Raw genomic sequence first — 12763 nt, 5'->3', positions numbered from 1 at the left:
TGCCGAGCCAGTCACAGTTTTTCTCCCACCCTCCAGTCCCAGAGTGACTGGAGTCCCAGGGAGCCACACTGGAGTTACTCAATTAGGATGAACTGCAAGAATGGGGCAGACAATCCCCAAAGCTGGTGGATATTCCAATACTTAGATTTACCAAACCAGCACAAACAGCTTCTATAATACCTCACTGGTTACCCAGAAGCCAACAACACAGTTCCATTAAAGCAACCCAACCTTAGGCCTCCACCCAGACAGCCAAGTCAAATACGATGAGGATTACTGAAAATCTTAATCATCATATACGAAAGTTCTACCAATCCTAAAGGATTGGACACATTACCTCCCAGGTTAATGAATATTCTAGCTCTTACCCAAATACATGCTTACAGCCAATTCTTATTAACTAAACTAAAATTTATTTAAAAAGAAAAGAGAGATTATTGGTTAAAAGATCACTATACATATAGACATGAGTACAGTTTTGAGATTAGATTCATAGTAGAGATGGTGAGCTTTGTAGTTGCAAAGAGTTCTTTTAGAATTAATCCATAGGTTATAGTCCAATGCTCATATTGAGGGTGATCCAGATTAGGACTGGAGATCTCAGCCTCATGGTTTAAGATTCCCCTGCATGAAGCATTAAGCAGATCTGAGATGAAAAGGATCAGGACCCCAGGTGTTTTTATACAGTTCCAGGCTTTCTTTTGACAGGTCAGAATCCTTAGGTGAACGATAGGCAATTATTGAGACTTTGAAGTAGATCTATTTCCTAAGCATTACCAGTAATTAGCTACATGGATTAACATAAGGCAATTTATCCATTAGGCAGTTTATCACAAACTTTAAAGAGACATGTAGACAATGACATTATTTCACCCAGGATTCATTTAAGTGTTAATATTCCCTTTTGATCTTTGAATCAATAGCTATAGTGACAGGCAGGAACGAACATCTAACAAGATATAAGTAAATACATACAATTAGTATCACCTCTAATTCTCTAACAATACTGGTATGCACTTCAAAGTTCTAGCCTAACATGGAATGGCCCTAATTACCATTTACATACTTTTCTAATGTGTCTCTAAAAGTTGAATCTGGGTCATTTATCCTGCAGAATGCTTAACCCTTTCTAGCCATGTGTCGCACTTTGTGTAAGATTTGTTGCAATTATATTGCAGTGGTAGCAACAATGATTTGCATGGTCATACTCTAATCAGATAACGTCACACCCAGTCTTACCACATTCCTTGTCCCAACCTACTCCTTTCACTCCCCTGGTCTGGCTTTTGTTCCATCTGCATTCAAATTGGGTAGTTTCCTCCTCCATGCTGAATGAATTGCAACAGGGGGTCACTGAGGGCACAGAAGAGACAAGCTCCCTGCTCTCATTTCCAGAGCTTGGCCCTACCCCAGTCTGGAGCAGCCATTATGGGGAAAGTCCAGCTTTGCTCCTGTAGCTCTGGGCTGAAGCCTGATCTCTCGCTCTGTGTGGATGGTACATGCACAGTCTAGTCAGCAATCTGACCTATGATAGGTTTCAGAGTAACAGCTGTGTTAGTCTGTATTCGCAAAAAGAAAAGGAGTACTTGTGGCACCTTAGAGACTAACCAATTTATTTGAGCATAAGCTTTCGTGAACTACAGCTACACCTTCATCCGATGAAGTGAGCTGTAGCTCACGAAAGCTTATGCTCAAATAAATTGGTTAGTCTCTAAGGTGCCACAAGTACTCCTTTTCTTTGAGCTATGATAGGTTCAAGCATGCTCTGCGAGGATGTAATCTTCAGAGATCTTAGCTGCTAAAATTGAAGAAATTTCTAATGAACAAGCACAAATTGCAATTTTTTTTCAAAAGGTTATAACTTGGCTAAATTTGAGCTGATTTTCACAGGGATGGTAAAAGGGCTATCCCTTACACAGGCCACCCCCTGCCAAGTTTCACATCTCTCTGCTTCAAAGCAGAGTTTTTCAAAGACTAGGTCACTAGAATATCTTACCATGGGTAAAACAATGTATTTTACCCTATCCTCATTTTGGCAGAAATTTAATATATGTATTTCAGCCTGAGGTATATAAATATCAGCCCAAATAGTTAGTTTGGCAAAGTTATAAGCAACTGAAAACAGGGCTTTAACGTGAGAAGTGTCAAGTAAACTTATTAATAGGCAGTGCTATTTGTCCCACGGATGTAAGCAGGGTCTGAATGAATTCTCCCCTGACAGCTAGCTGGGATGGGGAGAGACTTCAGGAGCAAACTGTATTTACAAGAACACACCTACTCTGCTTAGCTATCCAGCAGATGGAATGGTGTTGCTCAAAGTAATCAACTTTGGCTGGTGTTGGATGACAAATCATTTTAGTACTGAATGCAGGAGTAGTAAAATGCTGTTACCAATGTTGTTGTCATTATTGTATGAATAAAGGGGAGCAGAACTGCAGTTAACCTGTCCCAAATAAGGGGATCACCCTGATCTGAAAGGACCTAGTTAAGCCAGGGGCTCGAATGCCAGAGGCCTAGGAAAGTAAGATGGGGTGAGAACAGATGTCCCAGGCAGGAGGTGTGGATTTTCCCTAAGGATTCCTGGACTGGTTTAACCTATTCCCCCCCGCCCCCCACTCTTCAAAGAAAGAGCTAAACAGGCTTTATTAGGAGCCTCTTTGTTATTTTAAATGCTCAATGAGAGCTGAGATCAGTTGAGGTGGGACTGTGTTTCTGCCCAGCCTGCTAAGAGCTAAAAAAATCACTGAGAGCTGAAATCACTTGAGATGGGGCAGTGTTTCTGCCTAGCCTGCAAAGAGCTGAAAATTACTAAGAGACTGATGTGCAGCGGTCACAGCAGAGAGGCAGGTGGCAGCAGAAGCTGACTGACAGCTGGCTAACGAGTAGCTGGCAAGGCAACAAGCAGCTGGTGAGGCAGGCTGCGAGGAACCACAGCCAGCAGAGAGGAATTGTGGCTGGCAGGGCAGCCAGGCACCGAGTAGCGGCTGGCGGGGCGGCCAGCCAGAGCAAGTGCTCAGATGGCGGAACAAGCAAGGTGCCTTCTTCCCTGGGTGGCAGGTGAACTCACACAGATGCACCTCTGAACCCTGGGTCCTCACTTACAAAGGACAATCACTGTGAGTGAGGTATGGTGAGGGAGCAGAGGGGGGGCAAAAAAAAGGAACTTTTGGTTGTAGAACTCAAGAACATGAGGCAGAAGACGCTGCCCCATGCACTCTGGGGTGGGTGTCCTGCTTACAGTTTTATGATTATGAATCCTGCTTGTGGCATTTTCCCTAATTAATGTTGGGTGACTTCCCTCCTTTCATTAAAAGTTTCTTTTCTACAGTCAGACTCTGTGCTTGTGAGAGGGGAAGTATTCCCCTTCAGAGGCACCCAGGGGTGGTGTGTAATTTTCCCAGGTTACTGGGTGGGGGCACGAGCCGGTTCTGTGTTGTATTGTTGAAAAGGAACCCCTAAATATTGAACCCAGCCCTGCTTGCTGCTGGCTCCACCTGGCAGAAGGGCAACACATACAATAATAAAACATACCTCGTTTGGAATGTCCACATTTAAAGGATGATCCTGCTTCCCACACTGGAGGCACAATGCTATGAAAATCCTATTGTGCTGGAGCTGTGTGAAGAATAGGAATATTTATCCATGTTTATCTGAAAATTTCCTTTGAGTAATAATGTCCACAGATCTGGGCCACCCTGCAGATCAGTGGTTCTCAACCAGGGGTACATGTACCCCTGGGGGTACACAGAGATCTTCCAGGGGGTACATCAACTCATCTAGATATTTGCCTAGTTTTACAACAAGCTACATAAAAAGCACTGGCAAAGTCAGTACAAACTAAAATTTCATACAAAGACATGTTTATACTGTTCTATATACTATATTAGGAGTTCTTAAACTGTGGGCGAGTGTTAGACTCACTGGGACCCAGGGCAGAAAGCCAAAGCTCGAGTTTTTAAATGAGGTGAATCTTAGGGTACTCAGACAAATCAGACTCCTGAAAGGGGTATGGTAGTCTAGAAAGATTGAAAATCACTGCTGCAGACAAATAGATCGCTCAGAATAGAGATGAAAACTGACAATGAAGAATTTGGGTTTGTTGTCACTAGTGGGAATTTCCTATACTCTTCAGTAAGAAAAGTCTGCTGTACTTTTTCCTCAAAGTATAGCTAACACAACCTTTAAGTTAGGAAAGTAGATTTGAATTATCTTGGCTGTGGTAGTTATTTCAACTGGAGAGACCTTCAAAAGGCAGGGCATTCCCCTGTTCCCTGTGACTGGCAGGTCTGGCTTTGCCCCTAAACTTCAAGCAGGCTGAAGAACCCTTGTAAGAGTTCTTTGGACCTTATGACTTGAAGAGAGGACATTTTCAGGTAATCACCAACAAATTTCCTATTCCAAAGGTGGAAAATTGCTCATCAGATGCATTGTCATGAGCACCAAGAATGAGACATTTCTGGTAGGATGAGTCAGCAGTACCCCAAGAAGGATTTTTTTAACCCTGGTTTCGAAGTAGTACCCAGCGGCTGCCTCATAATCTACAATCTAGTGCAGGGGTTTTCAAACTTCATTGCACCGTGACCCACTTCTGACAACAAAAATCACTTCATGACTCCAGGAAGGGGGACTGAAGCCTGAGCCTGCCCATGCCCCATTTCCCTGAGTTGGGAGTCAAAGCCCAAGCCCCACCGCTCTGGGAAGGAGGGCCAAAGCTGAAGCTCAAGAGTTTCAGCCCCAGGCAGGGGGCCTGCAACCTGAGCCCCACCACCCAGGGCTGAAGCCCTCAGGCTTTGGCTTTGGCCCTGGGCAGTGGGTCTCTGGCTTCAGCCCCACTGCCCCACCGAGTCTAAGCCAGGCCTGGCAACCCCATTCAAAGGGGGTCGTGACCCACTTTGGGGTCCCGGCCCACAGTTTGAGAACCGCTGCTCTAGTGTCTGCGTCAGTCCTCCAGGCCCTTAATTCACACTCCTAAATCTCGAGGATTTAAGGGAGCTTTTAGCACTTATGCATTTAAAGGATTTAAAATACTTAAAAGCTTGTACTACTTTAAAAATTTAATGGACTTAAAAGTTTAGGATGCCTCAAGGGTTTTCAAACTTTTTCCTCAATTTTAAAGTCTTTTTCTCACTTTTTTTAAATTAAAAAAAGAAAATAAATGTGAAATCTCTGTTAAGGCAATGTTAGGGTTACACTTTTGTGACCAAAAACTGCCTCCCCAAATTTGTGGCTTGGCTTGTACTGAGCATGCTCATATGGATGAAGCTGTGTGCCCTCACTCTGCCCCTTCTCCAATATCTGCAGGCTTGGGTCATCTCTGCAGGAAATGATAAATTTCAGCTTTCTGCAACAATGAACTCATCCATATTGCACATCCATAATGTTCTCTACTCTTCTCTTATTAATTATGTAGTTTAATATAATACCCTTATTATATTCAGTTACATATTTAATACTGTATTGATTAGATAGAAAGGATGGTCCAGTGGTTGGGGGGTTTAGCCTGGGACTTAGAAGATCTGAGTTCTATTCCCTATTCTGCCACAGACTTCCTGTGTGAGCTTGGGCAAGCCACTTGGTCTGTCTGTGCCTCAGTTTCCCCATCAGTGAAATGGAGATAATAGCAGTTCCCTCCCCCACAGGGCTGTTGTCAGGATAAGTATGTTAAGGATCATGAAGTATTCAGATACTTATATGGCCCATGTTACAGTACCTTTGAGAGAGAGTAATATTTTGCACTTCTATAGCTGCTTTCTAATTGGAGAACAGAATGCATTTCAGAAATGTTAATTTAGCCATACACACCCTTATTTCCATTGACTCCACCTTGAACTTATGGGTGCTCAGCACTTCTGAAAACCAAGCCCAAGGTGTTCCAGGTTGACGCCCCGAATCAGTCAGCACTCTTGGCTTTCATGGCTGCCCATGGTCACACAGGAAGCCTAGGGCAGATATAGGATTAGAAGTTAGAACCCATGTCTCCATACTTCCAATTCTGTGCCCTAGGCACAGGTGTATTCCTTCTGCCCTACCAATATATAACTGTGTATATTGCTCAACGTATGCCATGACTTAACACAGGATGTGCAATGTGGGCAAGTTAATGTTTTTGTGGGAGCTTCAACTTCTGCATTTCTTGAGAGTTTGGGTTCTAAACCCCACGCTCAGTATTGCAATGATGCAGTAGATAGTTTTATTCAGTCATTTAATAAAGCTTGTAAAGACTTCAGGAACTATCTGATCTAGCATCTTTCATCCAATGTAGGTTCGTTATTACTATCACTAAATCTAGCCACAGAATTTTTCTCCATGACCTTTGATTAAAGCCAATGGTTAAATACACTCACAATTAAAGATCCATGCCTTATTTCTAGTCAGAATTTGTTTAGCTTCAACTTCCAGCCATTGGATTGTGTTATATCTTTCTCTGCTAGATTGAAGAACTCAAATTAAATATTTGTTCCCTCTCTAGGTACTTATAGCCTGTAATCAAGCCACCCTTTAACCTTCTTTTTGTTAAGCCAAATAGATTGAGCTCCTTGAGTCTGTCATTATAAGTTTTCTAATCCTTTAATCATTCTCATGGCTCTTCTCTGAATCCTCTCCAATTAATCAACATTTGTCTGGACTTGTGGGCACCAGGACTGTACACAGTATTTCAGTAGCAGTTGCATCAGTGCCAATACAGAGGTAAAATAACCTCTCAACTCCTACTTGACATTTCCCTGTTCACACATCCCAGGATTGCATAAGCTCCTAGCGTGACACTGGCCAAAAGAACTACTGTTCTGCTGATTATCCACCATAGCCCCCAAATCTCATTCAGGGTCACTGCTTCCCAGGATAGAGTCTCCCATTCTGTAGGTATGACCTGCATTCTTTGTTCCTAGATGTATACATTACGTTTAGCTGTATTAAAATGCATATGTTTGCTTGTGCCCAGTAAACATAATGTCTCAGCACACACACATATATCATATTAAAACCATGCACATAATACCTATTAACGAGGTGTATACTGTGCCTAACATATGTAGTAGCTAACATACCATACCTCTAACAAAATCCTGCTCACTTTACTCATGCCAGTAGCGCCAATGAATTCATTGAAGTTTTGTCTACTAAAGTTTTGCAGGACTGGGAGTAAAATGGGTTAAAAGTTGCCGAGAGTCCACAGATGATTGGTGAATGGGCAGCTTGACACTTTGAAAGAAAGAGAGAGAGGGCAGTTCAAAGCTGTCCCTTTGGGCTAGATCCGCAAAGGGGACTTAAACCCATGTTGCAACGCCTAACTCCTACCGCCTTGTGCCATCCACAGCCCTGAGTAAATACCCAGGCTCCCTATACAATGCACAGGGAGAGTTAGTCACCTAAGAGTGAGATTCACAGAAGCCAGCAAGCTGAGTTGGCAGTCACCTAAACTAGCCAACAGGAAATGCTGAGGCAAGGGGTGTGGTCTACGCCCCATCCCTCAAAGGGAATTAGGCACCTAACTCGGGGCTGCTGGGGGTGCCTCTCTCTGTTCAGGACTCACAGCTGTGAGCCCTCTGCTGGAGGTAGGTATCTAAGCCCTTTCTCAAAACATATGAGACGGTGCCTGCTGTTGGCCCACTGATTAGAGTACTTACCCAGGAAGTGCTAGACCTGGGGTCAAATGTCTCTTCTGCCTCATGTGGAGTAGGGATTTGACCCCAGGTCTCAGGTGAGTGCCCTAAGCATGGGGCTATGAGATATTTGGGTGCAGGGTCTCTCTGTCTCGCCTGTTGAATCTGTTCCACTTTGCATAAATATAAATCATTAGGCCACAGAAAACATGAGCTGGACTCCATAGTCCTCTGGTAAGGGCATTCGACTGGGCTGTGAGAGATCCAAGTACAAGTTCCCCTTCCACTGACTAATTTTTTATACAAAATTGAGTCAAGGGAGTTGGTGCATGGGTGTGGCATTATAAAAGGCCAGCCATTCTCAATATTCTAATAGTAACCATTCTCATTGCCCTTCTTTGAACCTTTACCATATCATCCCTCTGGCTCTTGTTAACTCAGGTAACAGTAACCAAAAACACCACTGCATGGCAGATGAGGGAGTTTAATATTAGTTATATATCATATCACTAAGATTTTCCATATGACTTTCTTCCCCCTTTATGCGTGCACCTATGCACCCTATTTGCTTTCTTTACTGCTACAGCACACTCGGCAGGTTAGTTAAATTGTATGTGTCAGCTCCTTAGGAGTCTGTTTTACATGCCCCACTTTCAAACCCAATCCATTACAGCAGTGTTGTACCTGCTGCCCTATATTTCAGATTGTTGTAAGACGCTCCTTTATGTAGCTGGGTAGCATTCTCCATCCCAAACAGAGGCACACTGTCACCACCTAAACCGAAGGCACATGTGAGCAGTGGGGTTTCGCTGATTGTTTGGTGAGAGAAACAGTAGAAGGGACAGAGAAGGAAGTACCAGATGTAGCAACAGAAACATTAGTAGCATGACCTTCACAAAATGCTAAATGACAGAGCTTTTGGGCAGAGTGCTGCCTGGAAGAGGCTTGGAGCTGTGAGCAAGAAGGCTTGATGCTGTAAGCAAAGTAACTATTTTCTGTTTAATCCCTCCTGTGTTCAGGGAAAGAGGACTTTGTACACTCTAAAAATCAACAGGGTTGTATCAAAGACAGATGACTCCATCATCAATTTATCCTCCTAATGGAATCAATCTGCACGGCCCCAAACTTTAGTTAACTGCTCCGGGTCAAAAATGAGTAACTATCAGTAATATTTTTGGAGAAGAAAAACAAATTTCCTTTTCAATCGGCTGTTGCATAGTTTTTTACCCCACTATCATTTTCTGTTGTATTGAAATAATCTATCCAGTCACAGCAGGTTTTGCATCTGTTACTCACCCTCAAAAACCTGCTGTTAGAATGCAAGTTACTTTGTATCCCTAAGCTTAGAACTGGTTCTTAATCTGCTGTTTGTGGAAGTAAACTGATTGCAGGAACCTTTTGTTTTGTTGCTTGGCAAAGCTTCTCATTAAAAAAGCATCAATGGGGGAAAAGTGTGCATAGCCTCTTTCATTACAAGTGAGCTGTCTTTAGCAGTTCAGATTCTATCAGGTGAAATATACAACTGTCTATTGGGGACAGTCTGTTTTCAACTCCGTATTTATTTACATGTATTTAATATGTAATCAGTAAATAAATGGTATGGCCTAACCTCTTAACACTGGTGCCATTGCACTGAAGCCAATGGACTGGTTATGGCATAACTGAGAGAATTTGGCCTTGTAATTTTACTGACAACCAGAAATGGGACTGTATCCAGACTCCCTATCTGAACATCCCTAGCCCTTGGATAGTTTGATCTGGAAGCCAGCGGGCCTATAATGGCCTGAACCAAAGCCTGTGATCTGAACAGTTCAAGCTATTGGGAAATTCAGCTCCAGACTTTGTGGTTTAGGCTCATTATCTACTGAGAACTGATAAACAATCGTATTCCGTTGTAATCCTTCTGCCCATCAGAGCTGGCAGCAACAAGGGTGGGATTCAGTACCTAGGGGCTCCTTTTCAACAATACAACACAAAACCAGCTCGAGCTTCAGTGACCTGGCACAATTACACACCAGCCCCTGGGCACCTTTAAGAGGCAATACTTCCCCTCTCGCAAGCACAGAGTCTGAGTGTAAAAAAAAAACTTTTACTAAAAGGAGGGAAGTAACTTGGCATTAATTTGGGAAAACACCACAACTAGGGTTCATAAACATAAACCATGAGCAAAAGACCCACCTCCAAGTAAGTTGGGCAGTGTCCTTTTCCCCTCAGGTTCTGAAGTCCAGGAACCCAAAAATCCCTTTAATGTGCCTGTCCCTTCTCTGTACCCCACTTACAGTTGCTGTCCTGGGTCAGTGCAGACCCAGAATTCAGAGGTGCATCTGCAGCGTTCACCTCCCATCCTGGGGTGGAGGGTAAGGAGGCACCTTACTCATTCCACTGCTCAGGCACTCCCTCTCTACGGGGCTCTGCTCTGACCCTCTCCACCAACCACCCTGCTGGCCACTTGCCAAGTCTGTCCTTCAGCCACGCTGCTCACCAAGATGTCTTCAGGGGCTACCACTTACACAGCTCTCATTGATTTCAGCTGTTAATTGGGGAGCCTGACTGCTGGTGCACACTGAGCAGCCTCTTGCATCAGAGACACTGTCCCAAAGCAGGTCTAATACTTAGACCTAGATATCAGTGATTTCAGCTCTGTAGTGTGTAACAAGACTCTCAGTTGAGTCTAAATTAGCTCTGTTATTACTATTTGACCTTTTTCTCTCCACTGTGTATCTACAACCCTTAAACAGGGCCCACACCACAAAAAAATATAAGTGCCTGCCAACCCCTATCCCCCAGGTTTGGGGCCCATGTCCCCTCCCCTGCCTAGCGAGTGCCATTTTAGTTGAGGGTGAGTCCCTCCATCAGGCTATGCCAGGTATAGTTCTGCTACCCTCGATTCACACAACAAGGATAACAACCCCTTATTACTCCTGCCCCAATAACAAGGAGACTGGGGATCCAAAACTGGCCAAAATAGATCATTTGGGCAAGCAGTCCCATCGTGCTGAGCACCTAGGCAGGGTGGGTGTGCCCATGCAAACAAGGTCAGCTCCTGAAGTCCTCTTCCACAGCTCATCACTAGATGTCAGCAAAGAATTCATTCAGACTCTGTTTCCACTGTCATCATGGCAAAGGTAACCCCGCAAGGCCTTTGATGGCATTTTGCCAAGGCTCTGAAAGTTAGTGATAATGATAATGACTGACATTGACATAACATTTTTTGACTAAAAGCTCCTGAAGAACCCAACAAAGTTTACCAACCAATTAAAAACTCTGTGGAACTACATCTAGTTATATTGCCCAGCTGGCCTTGGTTGAGGTGAGGTGACTGTACCCCTGAGCCTGTAGGGGCAGCTGTGCCACATGGCAGATTCACTCCCAAGGATTTCACCAAGCAGGAGCAACTTTAAGTTCTTGGCTGGATTGCTCCAATTTCTGGGCTGCTCTGGCCAGCTCCAGGCCCCCTAGGCAGAGTGAGGGGTTCCAAGTCAACCTGAGCCATTCTACCTTGCCCTCTTTGGAGGAGTTTTTTCACCACCAGGCCTACATTCACCTGTCTATACACTAATGCTGGGAGCCTGGATAATAAGCAAGAGAAATTGGAATTGTTTGTTTATGAGCATAAACTGGACTTAGTTGGTATTACTGAGCTGTGGTGGGAAGATTGGCATGACTGGAATGTTAAAATCACTTGTTATAAGCTATTTAGGAAGGATTGAATAGGCAAAAGGGATGGAGGAGTGGGTACTCTGTCAAAAAAGGGCATTACCTGTTTCTGAGTCACTGACACCTCCTGAATGCTTATGGATCAATGTAAGCGTTGCTTCCAATCCGTGAGGGGGCCATTTAGGGATCTGGGGCAAAAATTGGGGATCGGTCCTGCTTTGAGCAGGGGGTTGGACTAGATGACCTCCTGAGATCCCTTCCAACCCTGATATTCTATGATTCTATGATCTAACTCCACCTCTTCATCAATAACTTCATCCTCTGGGTTCACTCCTCTTTCCGTGGCCTCCGAAGTATCCATGTGGCTCTTGGCAATGGAGGTGGGGTTGCCACCAAGGATAGCATCCAGCTCCTTATAAAACCGGCAGGTCTTAGGTGAAGCACCTGAGTGGTGGTTTGCCTCCCTTGCCTTATGGTTCACTTGCCTCAGCTCCTTTATCTTCACTCTGCACTGCTGCGTATCCCAATCATAGCCCTTTTCGCACAAGCCTCGAGATATCTGCCCACAGATATCCCAATTCCTGCGGCTCAAATGCAGCAGGGACTGCACAGCCTCCTCTCCCCATGTACTGAGCAGATCCAACAGCTCTGCAATGGTCCATGCGGGAGAGTGTTTGGTGCAATAACCTACCATGCTCACCTGGGAAGATGTGTTGAGACCTCTCCATGCCAAGCAAACAGGAAATGGAATTTTAAAAATTCCTGGGGCTTCTAATGGGGAGTTGTTTACTTGGCTGCAGGGCAGTGGAGTTCAAACTGCTGACCAGAGCGGACAGGATGGGCATGGTGGGACATCTCCTGGAGGTCAATTAAAGCGATGAAATGAAGCATGGTGTCTACACTTGCACTTTTTCGACAACAATATGGAGGGAAAAGACGTAAATCCCTCGTGAGGGTGGATGTATTTTGTCGCCAAAACCGGGCATTCTCCCACACAAAAGTCACCTTGCAGTGTGTATGCACTCACTGTTTGGGTCGACAAACGGCAGTTTTGGCAACAAAACTTGGTAGTGTAGACAAGGCCATAGTCTTTCAATCTTGCCTAAAACACTGCCTCCCTCCCTGCTCCCAAGTGAGTCCAAATGAAATTCTAGCAAGTCTTGACAATAAGCAATGGTTTATCTAAACTTGCATGCAGTCAGCTCTCTCATTTCTACATACACAGACCCCCTTTTGTTTCCAGCCTCATTTAAAAAGTAAATCCTTTTCCACCATAAGCCAAGACGACGCCCTTTGTGAAGCAGTTTAGCAAAGCTGTGAGCTCTTAGTCATTAACAGCAGATTTCGAGCCATAAAGGGGGGATGGAGTTGGAGAGGAGAGGGTGTGTGTGAGGGTGAAATAGGCAAGAGGGTAAATACATAACCGGAGATGACAGACAGTGGACATGCTGGGAGAACAGAAAATACAGAAACTAATGGATTCAAAGAGGCAGGAAATCTAATCC

General features: G+C 44.3%; 1 protein-coding gene across 3 annotated transcripts in view; it reads right to left on the bottom strand.

Moving 5' to 3' along the window:
- Window positions 1-393: 393 nt before the first annotated feature.
- Window positions 394-12763, bottom strand: part of PHYH (phytanoyl-CoA 2-hydroxylase) — a 39563-nt gene continuing 27193 nt past the window's right edge. Inside the window, exons 11-13 of one of the 3 annotated variants that reach the window (XM_043552794.1) lie at window positions 7052-7200; window positions 3532-3615; window positions 394-717 (exon numbers count right to left, since the gene is read on the bottom strand). The gene's annotated coding sequence lies outside the window, so the exon portion shown is untranslated. Of the gene's footprint in view, window positions 718-3531; window positions 3616-5802; window positions 5940-7051; window positions 7201-12763 lie in introns of all 3 variants that reach the window. The other 2 variants (XM_043552787.1, XM_037889297.2) reach the window with 2 other exon arrangements.

The sequence above is a fragment of the Chelonia mydas genome, chromosome 1, assembly GCF_015237465.2.
Source record: "Chelonia mydas isolate rCheMyd1 chromosome 1, rCheMyd1.pri.v2, whole genome shotgun sequence".
In the NCBI taxonomy this organism is placed as follows: domain Eukaryota; kingdom Metazoa; phylum Chordata; order Testudines; family Cheloniidae; genus Chelonia; species Chelonia mydas.
The sequence above is the reverse complement of the archived record's forward strand: the minus strand, read 5'-3'. Positions and strand labels throughout refer to the sequence as shown.